The sequence below is a fragment of the Watersipora subatra genome, chromosome 3 (genome assembly GCF_963576615.1).
Source record: "Watersipora subatra chromosome 3, tzWatSuba1.1, whole genome shotgun sequence".
Classification (NCBI taxonomy): Eukaryota; Metazoa; Bryozoa; class Gymnolaemata; order Cheilostomatida; family Watersiporidae; genus Watersipora; species Watersipora subatra.
In genome coordinates, this window is record NC_088710.1 from 39,570,453 (window position 1) to 39,583,537 (window position 13,085).

The following is a 13,085-nucleotide window of genomic DNA, read 5'->3' on the forward strand; positions in this document are numbered from 1 at the left end:
AAACTGCATCAATTCTGGCTTATCCAGATTATACAAACACATTCATACAGGACACCGACGCCAGTGCGGTCGGCCTTGGAGTTATATTGTCCCAACAACAAGGGGAAAGAGGGCGTTTTGGCGTACTTCTCCAAGATGATGTATGCAAAAGAACGTAATTATTGCATCACCCGGCAAGAATTATTGGCGATAATTAAGGCATGCTACACATTAAACCTCAGTTGTACGGACAACATTTTGTGGTTCAAATAGACCACACACTTTTTGCCCCGTTGCTGCGAATAGCCTACTTTCAAGGTCAACTGGCTAGGTAGATGGCGATTTTGGCTCCTTATTATTTCTCGATTGAATACCGAAAAGAGAGAGTTGTTACCGAAAAAGATTGAATACCAAAACAGAGAGAGTTCATAACAACGTTGACGGGCTCAGCTGACAAGTGTGCAAGGACTGCCGCCAATGCGCCCGCATTGCTTACACAGATCATTGTATGGAAGACGTCAATCAACCCGAAGCTTCTCCCAAGAAATCATACCGCACACCGTAGCAGATTTGCCACACGAACTTGTACCCTGAACATTGTGGGAAGCCTATTTAGAAACCTCGACATCGGGAAATCATGGTGTCAGAGACCAAGATCGTTTGGTCCCAAGTATGGCACTGTTCCTCTAAGCTGCCCACACTTTTCATACCCTGGCAACAGAGCCAACATTCTCGGAGAGATCTAGCTTTTTGTTCTAAATCTACCAAACCACCTTTTACTGCCGAAAAATACTCTGCTCGGCAGCACACTGAAGGCGATGCGAATTGGAACAAAGCGCAAATTCCGAACGTAGCTTTAGAGTGTTGAACTTAGAGTGAGTCATTCGCTTCTGAGTACCTCGACAGAAAAAAAACTCGTTCGCCAAGAGCGAGTACCTAGAAGGTCAAACCTCGGCCAGCGACAACTCGAGGACCCTAATTTGAGACTGATAATACAAGTAATTCAGAAACAAGAGGGACTAGACACCAGAGTCATGATTCAAAACTGCTTTGCTCTGGCGACTGAGAACGCATTTAAGCCTCAAAGCCCTTGAGGAACTACAGATCATAGGAGCTGGTAAACAATGGAGGATAAGTTGTCCAGATAATCAACCCAAGTCATTGATAGAGTCTACTCATCAGGAGGCGCATGTTGGTGCCAACAAGGTTATAGCCCGGTCAGTCGGTGGGTTCGATTATGCAAAGATTGTCAGTGTGCCAAAGGAACCAGTCAAACGCGGAACAGAGCGGACAACTGTTTATACACAGGCCATCCTTGTCAACTCTTAACCATTGGCCTGTGCAGATCGCTGCCTACTATCGAGAATAGAAACATTTTAATTTTAGTGCCCACTGACCGTTTTACTTGATGGAGTGATGCGATACTACGATTCCTACGATACTGTGATTACCGCCACTACCTGGTGGGAAGTCTCAATTGCCTGAGTACTGGACAAACGCGTCTTGGCGTATTTCAGTATACCTGAAGCCATACATTGCAACCAGAGAGCACAATTCCAATCGGAACTGTTCTAAGCATGCTGTGAACTCTGCATTTTTCTTACTATTCATGAGGGACAACTTATACTGTCATTGAAATAATAATACATTTCTCTCGTTAGTTTACCAATCAATGACTATGCTTGATCGCAAATCTCCGTGCCAGTTGCTATTTACATCTGTGGTTAGCCATAGGTTTTAGGATTAATAATGACGTTAAAGGAAGAAGTAAGAAAATGATTCCTGTGCAATGAAGCTAGAGTTACTAGGTTAACTATAAGGTAACATAGTTACTAAAGTTAATATACTATTTTGTTATCAACTTTTAATATATGCAGTACATATATAAAATTTTGCTGTTTTTACCAGGGGTCTTTGCATTAGATAACTACTATGCGTTTCTATACCGCCCTATACGACATTTTCGCCTTACAATGCTAACACCTAACGCCTAATGTCATATTTAGCAGGTTCCACAGTTTTAGGAATGGATCAACACCTCTCCTCATAGCTACCTTATGTTGGCTTCTCGCTAGATTCTCCTGTGTAGACTATACTACTACTACTACTGCTTATACTACTGTTTATCACTATGTTTCCATGGTGCGTATGATGAGCAAATTTGCGACAATCCACAAGTTAACCGCATCATAGCAATGACATAAATCTGCAAGCTAAGCGAATTTCGCGATTCGCAAATTTTTATTGAATCCATCGTGCTTGCGAATGATGAAAACGGCACTTGCGAATCATGCACAATAAAATAGCGCTGACTATTCCATTTTAAACATTTTCACGCTTCAGTCATTTTTATTCCAATTTGTTTGCAGTCTCAATGCGCCAATGTTCCGAACGATTGCTGCTAAGCTTAGCGTGACAAGACCCGTAGTTATTTATGGAGTCATTAATTATTTTAATACTTGACCTATAATGTCAAGCGCTGGCGTTAAATGCGCATCATGCAGATGTTCATTGAGACGCTCGGTTGTAAAGTAACTCAACTTGCTTGCAGCCCCAAATGCGTATCATGTGAGTCATGGAAACATAGTGATTGTAGCTGGTATATTAAATACTGGTCCATTACTCTCAAGACATGATGTCATCCCGTTTCCAACAGTCATGATTGGTCAAAATGTCGTACTTGATCGCAGGGGACATGACATCTTCTGATATTTTACTTCATCACAACAAGCGTGACGTTTTGTTATATTGTGACAACATAAGCCTTGAGTATGTGAAGTCAAAATACGGAAAGAGTGAAAGGAGTGTAGTTATTGGCAATAGAGTTATCACAACAGCCCTTCCAAAGATCACTGCAAAAAAGTTTGTTGGCTAGATACAGTCTTGTATATATACATCAACTGAGTAAACATAGTAGGGTGCCAGAACTCGACACAAATATAAAAACTGAAGCTGCTAAATGGCTATTAAACGAATTTTTTTGAGATCCGGATTAAAGAATTCCTCGCTTTGCAGCAGTGTGTGGGTTTAGTTACATAATAGACGGAATAATAACAAGATAGTTGTAACTATAACATTCCTAATGTTTGCCTCAATGTTATTGACTGCTGTGAAAGCATTTCACAACCCATTATAAGCATGGCTATTATATCTGCCTATATTCATTCTTGGCTGCGTGTATACTAGAGGGCAATCAGCTGATCTCCTGTTGGTCTCTCTGGCTGCCTAAATGTAGGGTTCTAGAACAACTACGTGTATTACTGATAAAAAAATAACACCGACAACTGCCCTTTTCTTAAATAATAAATTTAAAAAATAATTCTGTTGCATTCTTTTTCTCTGCATATTCTCTAGTATGCACATGCTCTGATATTCATATGTTCTTGTATTCATATGTTATTGTATTCATATATTCTTGTATTCATATATTCTTGTATTCATACGTTCTTGTATTCATACGTTCTTGTATTCATACGTTCTTGTATTCATACGTTCTTGTATTCATACGTTCTTGTATTCATACGTTCTTGTATTCATACGTTCTTGTATTCATAATTATGTTCTTGTATTCATATGTTCTTGTATTCATATGTTCTTGTATTCATATGTTCTTGTATTCATATGTTCTTGTATTCATATGTTCTTGTATTCATATGTTCTTGTATTCATATGTTCTCATGTTTGTACATATATATCCTATGGACTTGGATAGAAAGATAGCTTAACCCTTTTGCGGGCATAGCGACATTATTGTTGTTTTGCGAGACCGACGATAATGGCTAGAGCGACTATTATGTCGCCACACGAACATTTTTTATAAATTGATTTCTGGGTTGGCTTATTGCCTTTTTTGCTTAATTTTTTACCGATAGTAAACTACAACAGATTGGTCTCAGCTAAGTAACCAAAAAATAAGCCGTTTTGCAATACTGAACGAACGAAAAATCCGAAATAAAAACGTATTCAAATAAAATTGGGAATTTTGTTTGTAGCTTGTTTATGCTTTTGTTTCTGCTTTCTGAAGGTTTTTCCAGAGTGCAACAACTTCCTTTTACTGTCATGGCGTCCTTCAAAGGCTCTAGGCAAAGGCAAGTCTATAGAAGAACAAGAGTAAGCACATACTGTCAAAACTGTCATCTGCCTCTGCCGCTTCCAGAAGTATCATAGCTAGAGAAACAGTTATATGAATAATTGACTTGAAACATGTTTATTGGTATTTACCTGTATCAGAAACAAATAATACACGTGTACAATATCATAAATAAGAGTGTATCGAGGATTTTTGTTCAATCGATTTGTGAAAAATTAATTTACCTAGGCGGTCTCCAATAGCCCAAAAAACTTGCCTGTTAAAAGGTTAATTTTATCTATTAGTCACTTGAACTTGCGTTTGTTTGTTTCTGAAACACCTCTTAATGTTTTGCACATAAATTCCTCATTTGATCAAGGGTTTTAGGGAGCTTTCAAAGTCCCTATGGGCCCTGAGGAAAGCGTGTGACAAAGCATGGAAAAGCATCCATGACTTAATGGCGTACGGATAAGAATTCATTTATTCTAACCCTTATCCACCAACTTGGAGTTATCCTCCATGTGATACTTTGAAAAATTACGACCTACAACAGTAATTATAAGTATTCTATCGTTGACCTGCAAACCAATTCAACTGCTCATTAACAGCCTGTGTCTACCTCTTTGTATTGCTCCAACTTGTAGGGAATCTGAAAACGCCCTTATCAACTAGACAAGGAGTCTTTACTAGACTAAATTGGCTAGTTATGCCTGATTCAGACCAATATTTTTGAATAAACCTGCGACCCGCAAGACAAGGCTTTCTTGGTGTGGCACAGGATTAAGTTGTGTCATCCTGTGTTTCCATAGCTATCTGGTTCACATCAATCAAACACCTGCATAAGCTTGCATAGCAGTTGCCAGCGTACACATACATCCGTCTGAACCAGGCATAGACTCTGTCTGAACTATAGCATTCCAGTTCGACCTCTATCTGACAGTCTTAATCACCTAGAAGTTCCAGCGTCGTGTCCAATCACTGACAACAGGCACTAGGTAAGAATAATTTAATTAATAGCTAAAGTGGTGATTAACAGTTGCACTTGGAAGGCTCCATGGCAACTCTTTGGTAGGTGACATAGCCAATTATTCAGCGAATGTAGGAGTTCCACTCGGCAGACACGAGCTGGCATATGCCTCTTTCTGTGAATTAGCATACATTTCTCTAGATTGGCAGTTTCTTAATACAGCCTCACTTTATGCAAAGCATGGAAATTTTTGAACTCTATTCTCCGTAGTTTGACGAATGAGATTTGCCGCTATTTTGATGAATTTGGGCAAATAATTAGTTCAGATAGGACTGTACAATGTCGGCCAACCAGAGCTGCTGCAACATTCTAAGGACTGTTGTATGTCTAAAGGTAATGGAAGATTGTTAACCGCCTTTAGTCAGCTGTGGAATATTGTTAAAGGTTGACTTGCAACAAAATTCACATTACAGTTATTTGGTATCAAAAGATTCACCATGTCTTACTCTGTTTTGTTGTAAGTGCCAAATATGTGGAAATGTGATTACAAGCTCTTAAAAGCTCAAAAACAAAAAGCCGCCGTAGATTGGAATCTCTTTATTTCGATGACGTAACCACGGAATTTGGTTATCGTCTTGTCACGTATGTTCTCACATGAATTGAAAGGCCAATACAAAGCTCAATATAAAACTTATCGTAGTACTAGTTTATGACAAACATTTCGGGTTTTACCGAAGACCCGTATCAAATATAGATGCCCGCTACTTCACAGTTTTGATTCGGCATTATTCAATCGTCAAGTCGTAATCTGATCATGTGATACAATACTTCGCAAATAATTTTTGCAGCACTTTTCGATTATCTCAAGTGACCAACAGGCTCCTCATGATTAGCAGACAATGATATGTACTCCTTCCAGCTAAGGTTAAAAAGTTTAACGATTTTTTTACGGTAAGTTATAAGATATCATTGCTAAAAGTGACAGCATTACAATGACGATAAAACAGACGCGTAAGAACAATAGACATAGTTTTATTGAATGCGTGAAGTATATTTGTGAAAATATTTCGACAAATAAGATTGCAAGAAAGTGTAAACAGAAACCATCCCTCACAACTACATCACATTTCAGCCGTTTTGGAAAGGAATCCAAACTACAGCGGTCTCATGTGGCTGCGATTTTCTGTTCGTTTTTTAGCTTTTAAGAGCTTGTAATCACATTTCCACATATTTGGCACTTACAACACAACAGAGTAAGACATGGTGAATCTTTTCATATCAAATAACTGTAATGTGAATTTTGTTGTAAGTCAACCTTTAACTGTCTTTGGTTATCTGTTAATATTGTTGCCAAACTACTGGATAATGGAGAGATTATAACATAGCCCTAATTTAAAGTAAAATGAGATAGCACGCTCGATATACCCTTGATATACAAAGTTCAAGCAAATGACCCGAAAACTGTAAACAAACCAGACAAAGAAGTCAGGCTCTCATCTCCCCATAGGCCATTCAAATGCCTGTATATTATACTTTGTTCATTATAAGCAAAGGTACTCAATTGTCAAGGACCGCTTTCGTTATCTAAACCGCATCTCTGGCCCCCTTGTCATGTCCTTTGTCTTAGATCTGAGGAAGCGAATGCTAGCGTCTGCTGCCCATCTGCCACGGCCAGAGATGCCATAAGCTTGTATATCTAATGACTGAGCCACATCAGTATATGAATACGCTAGTTAATCATTCAGTCTATTTTTTTGTCATTAACTGAATGAGTCATAGCAGGGGCAGATAAAGGCGCAGAGTGCATCGAGCAAGGTCACTTCCTCCCAAATTAGGCATCACACTTGCTTTTGATAATGAACTCTGTTGCCAACAATGGATAAACACTGATAATCCAGATGAAAATGTCATATAACTTGACTTGTAGCCTTCTTGTTATGTCGTGCAAATAAGGTTATTTTAAGGTTACATATCTAGCCAACACACTCCGCTCTCCTTCTACCCTCACCCTTTACACCCATGATGATCATATTCCCTCGTTTATAAGCTCTCAAAACATTTCCAGACGCTGTTGATAGCTCAAAATATACAATCGCCTCCTTATGGTTTATTTAGTTTGAACATGTCACATCTACGAATATATATATTTCTCATAGTGTGCCTGTATGCATGCATTCCGACCATAGCTATTAAAATCCATACAGATGATAATTTGAACTCTGACTCTACCTTTCACTAGTCCAACGCCCTACCCATTAGGCTACAGATGAGTTGGTAGCTTGCCGATATAAGTCACTATATGATAGCACATACCCAATGGCTTTGCATACTACGCAGGGTCATAGCATAACGTCACGAGAAGCTGTTGGCTCTCATTATTAAGCGTACTCAGTCTTCCATTGGCCATGTGCCAGACTAATAGCAAGTGGCAGGGTACAAGTGGCAAGTATAACTCTGTTCTACAATATTTTATTACAACAGCATTACTCAAGTCTGCACACTTTCCTAGGCAACAACTTTTGCAATCGGTGCGGTCATTATTTTGTAGCTGTTTAACACGTAACATCAAAAAATTTGACAATACTCGATTGGCGCTTACAATATAGATGCACATCGATTAGCCAACAATGAATTTTTGTAACACAATTCAATCCAGCCTAAGACAAACCAACTGTTGCAATAATACTACATGTCAATGGAAATTTTGATGACATTCAACAGCTTTTTATTATTTTTAATGCATATAATATTTGCAACATGTACACGCAGATTGTATATTCTTATTGTAGGTTTATTGCACCTACCACTTGAGTGATAGTACAGGTGAACCTCATAGCAAGTTTGTTAAACTAAATGTGTTATGCCATGTTAAAATTATAAATATCATCACATGTGGGAAGCATGCATTTGCAAACCAAGTAATTATAATATGTACTTGGTTAATATCATCATCTGTTATTAATTTTTATGATACTACCTTTTACATTATTCTCAAAATATATTACCAATCTTGTCATTTAATGAAGTAGATCACTTTCTTATGAATATGTACATTTGGCTAGTGAGTACAACCACCACAAATATTATTTCAATGTTTATGAAAATTAGTACTAGTGTGACTCTTTCTCAAGCGCAAATTGATAGCAATAACGCACAAACATTGTTTAAGTTAGCCAGAAACTAGTTTTGCCTGCTGAAAACAATTTCATCTACAAAAACTTATGCAAAAACTTTTTTAGTTTTTAGATAATAAAAACTTTTGCAAACCTTTTAACTAGTTTTACCAGCAGATGCCATGGCTGCATGCATTGCATAACTGCATTCATAAGCCTGTAAATCTTGCTAGCTAGTTATTCCAGCATAATACCAGCCCTAATCACTCAACATTCTGCTTGCATAACTAGTTTAATGGGATTATTGAGGATTAGGTTTTACTTTGATTATTCAAAATAAATAGGAACATTCTTTGTCTTGTAATACATGTCTGTTGTAAAAATTAGCTCAGTTGATTAAAAACTCTAGGGTGGCGAGCGAAAAAACTAAAATTTCGTCTGATAACTAGTTTTACCAACATGGGGCAGTACTCTCATTACTTCTCATTGCTTATAAGCTGATTTTTATTACCCGGGGAAACGCCGGATAGCACAGCTAGTATGTACATATAAATTGACCAACTGGTAAGACATTCTACCACCTAGCCTTCAGAAACATTTTGCCTGTTCTACGCTTTGGAGTTGTAATTTAAACCGATTCCTTGCTATGCTACTTTGCCTACTCGACTACAATTTGAAAACTTCAAATGGGCTCAGGAGCATCTGCCAGCTACATAAAAATTGAAAACTAAACAGTTACGATTTCTTCATCTGTCATCGTATGGTGGTTCTTTAATAGCTGCACAAAAAAGCACGGAGCGGCTTGTATAATCCCTAACAAAGGCTGGTGAGATTGTGGCAACAGTCAGTAACCCTGGTAACAATGGCAGGAACAATAGGCAGAAACAGCTTACTATACAACATTTTCAACAACTCTGATTTATTGGGTTTGTCTGGCCAGTCATTGGGAAGAGAGTAGACTTAGAGAGACAAAGGGTTGAAATATGTGAAACGCTATTGCCTAAACAGGACAGGTATTGATTGGTACATCGGCATAAAATGTTGCCTTGGTACCTGATAGGATTATAGTTATCTTATACAACCTTAACAATTGGTGGATTAGAGTATTTACTGATTGTATGGCGGTATCAGATTACATCTTTTGCAAGTTGGTCTAGGTTTATTACATAAGTTATTTGTATATTTTACTTGGGGCAACCATCTTATTTCAATCGTACAACTCGCAGCCATTTATTGCAAGTCTATATATTGTCACTACTGAAGCCCGTTGGCCTTACTTATTAAGTTGAGCGTGTAATAGCATGAGAACTGAACATGGGCGATGTAACATACGCATCATCGCATCACTTACTTCCTGCCCTAAGTCTTGGTATTTACATAAAGGAGTCTATAAGGAAGCAAAATATCAAAGTGCAAGCTGAAATTTGTTTTGAACCAAGAGTCAATCACTTCTGTTATTCAGCATTCTGTCTCTTCACGTACCTTTACTTACCTTTTCTCCTTTCACTTACCTTTACTTACATTTACTTACTACCTTCACTTACCTTAACTCCCTTCACTTACCTTAACTCCCTTCACTTACCTTAACTCCCTTCACTTACCTTAATTTCCTTCACTTACCTTTACTTACCTTCCCTTACCTTTAATTTGTTTTGAACCAAGAGTCAATCACTTCTGTTATTCAGCATTCTGTCTCTTCACTTACCTTTACTTACCTTTTCTCTTTTCACTTACCTTTACTTACATTTACTTACCTTCACTTACCTTAACTCCCTTCACTTACCGTAACTCCCTTCACTTACCTTAATTTCCTTCACTTACCTTTACTTACCTTTACTTACCTTCACTTACCTTTACTTACCTTCACTTACCTTTAAAACTGTGTTAATTTAGATTAATGCTTGTATTTTAATGATAAGTTTGCTGGATCAGTTGGGCTGCCGTCTCCTTGTTAGCAAATAAGCTAAATATTGCTCCTATATTCTGATTCAAGAAAACTGCAGATGTTGTGATTAATGAAGTTACATCCAAATTCCAACATTTTTCAACTGATCTCTTGAAGCTTTCAAACATACGAATAAAATATGTGCAATTGGCTACTTTTAGCTGTTGTAAGTCAGTCAGTTATTTGTCAGTGCCAAATGCTCCCATGAGTTGATATTGAGCCAAACATCTTGAATATATGATGAGCAGATATGCCAGGGAATGGTCTATCAACCTAGAATTTCTTGAACTAGGGTAGCATACATAAAAGGGAGGGATGGTCGATGCATGGTGAACATGATCTGTATACGGAATCTCATCACTCGCTTTACTCAATCAGCCTATTAGATTCACAAAAATAATATCACATGAGACATAGTGAGACATTTTAAAACAATAATATCAGTCTAATCTTAATATTACTTCTAACACAAGTAAGACTGAATGTGATTGTTGAATGTTTTGGGTTGCATAATTCTTTCTGTTACACCCTGACACCAGTACACCTCGCTCGCATAGCGCTTGCATAGCGTGTAGAATAGTAGAGTAGGCCTACTGTGCGTTATACTAGTTGTAAAACCTTTATATGGGATGCTAGTCATAGTGCATTGCTGCCATCTGTTATCAGATATATATGTATGCTGTATATACCCAATTGGGTAGCTATCATATATGCCATCAGGCAGCCTATGGGCATATATATGCGCAGTGTAACATAGTTTTGTTCTTATGTAGGCCTACTATCTTTGGCCTCTTTGACTCATTATTTCTTTTTATAAGTCTTGCGCGCGTATAGCAACGGGACTCTAAGCAAATGTAGTGCGTAGTGCTTAGTGCGGAATGCATAATTCATAGTCTGTAGTGCATAGAGTATAATGACAGAATTAGCAGATATGTGAAACATAATGACAGAATTAGCAGCTACAAGAAACATTACCCATGGACACTCTTCGGTTGTGATCAAAGCTGCAGTTTTTGGTGCATTCTGACAATTTTATGTTGTTTTTATCTTTGCACTTATTTACTTACAATTAGTGAACAAAAACCAAAGAATATTGCGTCGTAAACAGTAAGCATCACTGACATTGTTGGCAGCAATCCTATTTTATGCCAAAAAAATCGAAATTGGTCAAAACCGTTCATGAAACTCAACAAGCATTCTATATAGCTGGTAATGTACATTTGATTATATAGCTGTGATATAGTTTGGCAATGATATGTTTACAATGGGCTTACTCCGGTGTCTTTTCTTGGCGGGTCAGCATGAAGGTCAGCAAGACGGCTTAGTGTTTTTGCCTCTCATTCTACATGTTTTTCTGCATGCTCAGTGCCTGTAATCGCTTGTGAAAACACGATAGACTCCTTATCAGCATATGATAGATACATGGAACCTTCTACCCTAGCCAGTGCTCTGACAATAGTAATTGTGCTTTGTGCCTGTGCTCTGAGTCTACTGGGAAATAACTGGTTAATTTGCTTGTTTGTTTGTTAAATATATGAGGATGACAAAGTGGACCGCGCAGGGTAAACAAGGTCAAGTTGTTAGAGTGTGCTCATGAGGCTTGATAGCCATAATTCTCTTAAGCCTGGTTCCCATATACGCGCAACACCGGTGACAGGATCGCAGGGCTATCTGCGGTGAATTGAGAACTTTCGCGCCGAGTACCGCTGGTAGTTGCTCGCGGTCAACGCAAAAGTTCAACGCTTCTCAACTTTCGCAAGGAGTTGCAGGCAAAGCCTTACCGAAATGCACTGTACATGTGAACGTCAGCACTTTCGAAACAGCATGACGAGTGGCCATTTTTATGCGATCATCAGCGACGCAGCTTTATGTGAACATAAACCGCTGAGCCTAGCATCGCAAATAATATGCTGTGTGAGATGACTGCCGAGGGGGGTGTGTCTCACAGCAGATATGGGAACCAGGCTTGTCTCAAATTTATGCTTATTTTATGCTAGGTCTTATTGGTAAGTTTAAATTACTAGCTTGCTCAAACTAGCCATTGGCAATGTGCCAGGCTAATGGCAAGTGGCAGGCAACTACACTAACTGCCGCTGTTTTATAAGCTGTTTTTTAATACCCGTGCAATGCCGGACATTCCGCTAGCCATAATACAAAAAGTATTTCAAGAGCTAAGGTATACATTTATAAAATACATTTAGTAGTGAGTTGTGGTGCTTGAATGCCTCTTAAGTAGCAAAAACTTCTAGCTTTTAGAAGTTTTGGCATTTTGAGCGTTGCATGAAATTGAAGAGCAGCATCACCTGGCAAAATTCTGGCACAATTTTTATTAAACATCATTGTAGCGAATTGTTGCAGATTTGTTGATTAATTAATTTCTTGTATCAGAGAAAGAAATATTGCACTGGTGTATGTGTTGGGGAGTGTGTATAGCATCTGCAACAGGTGGCATTGAGTCATCACAGGGGCATAAACCTTGTGAACCCAGGACCAGAGTACCATGGACCAGAGTACTGTGGACCAGAGGACTGTGGATCAAAGACATCATGAAACTGAACCAAAAACACTGAATACAGCAGACGGGTGTCAGGTGCCTAGCCATTGCTTTTTTCCTTGTCAAGTCAAGTGGTGTCTTGAAAACTAATTGAGTGGATCAAAGCTCACAATTAAAGTTGGATAATCAGATGATTTTATTTATCACAAGTAGAAGACAGAAAACTGAAATATTCCACTACAATTATCTGATGAAAACTCAGTAAGCAAATTGTGTAAGTAGTATTATTAGTAGTAACAACAGTGGTAGTAATAGTAATAATAGTACTAGTAGTAACAGCAGTAATAATAACAGCAGTAGTATTAGTGCTAGTAATAGTACTAGTAGTAACAGCAGTAGTATTAGTGCTAGTAATAATACTAGTAGTAACAGCAATAGTAATAACAGCAGTAGTATTGGTGCTAGTAATAGTACTAGTAGTAACAGCAGTAGTATTAACAGCAGTAGTATTAGCGCTA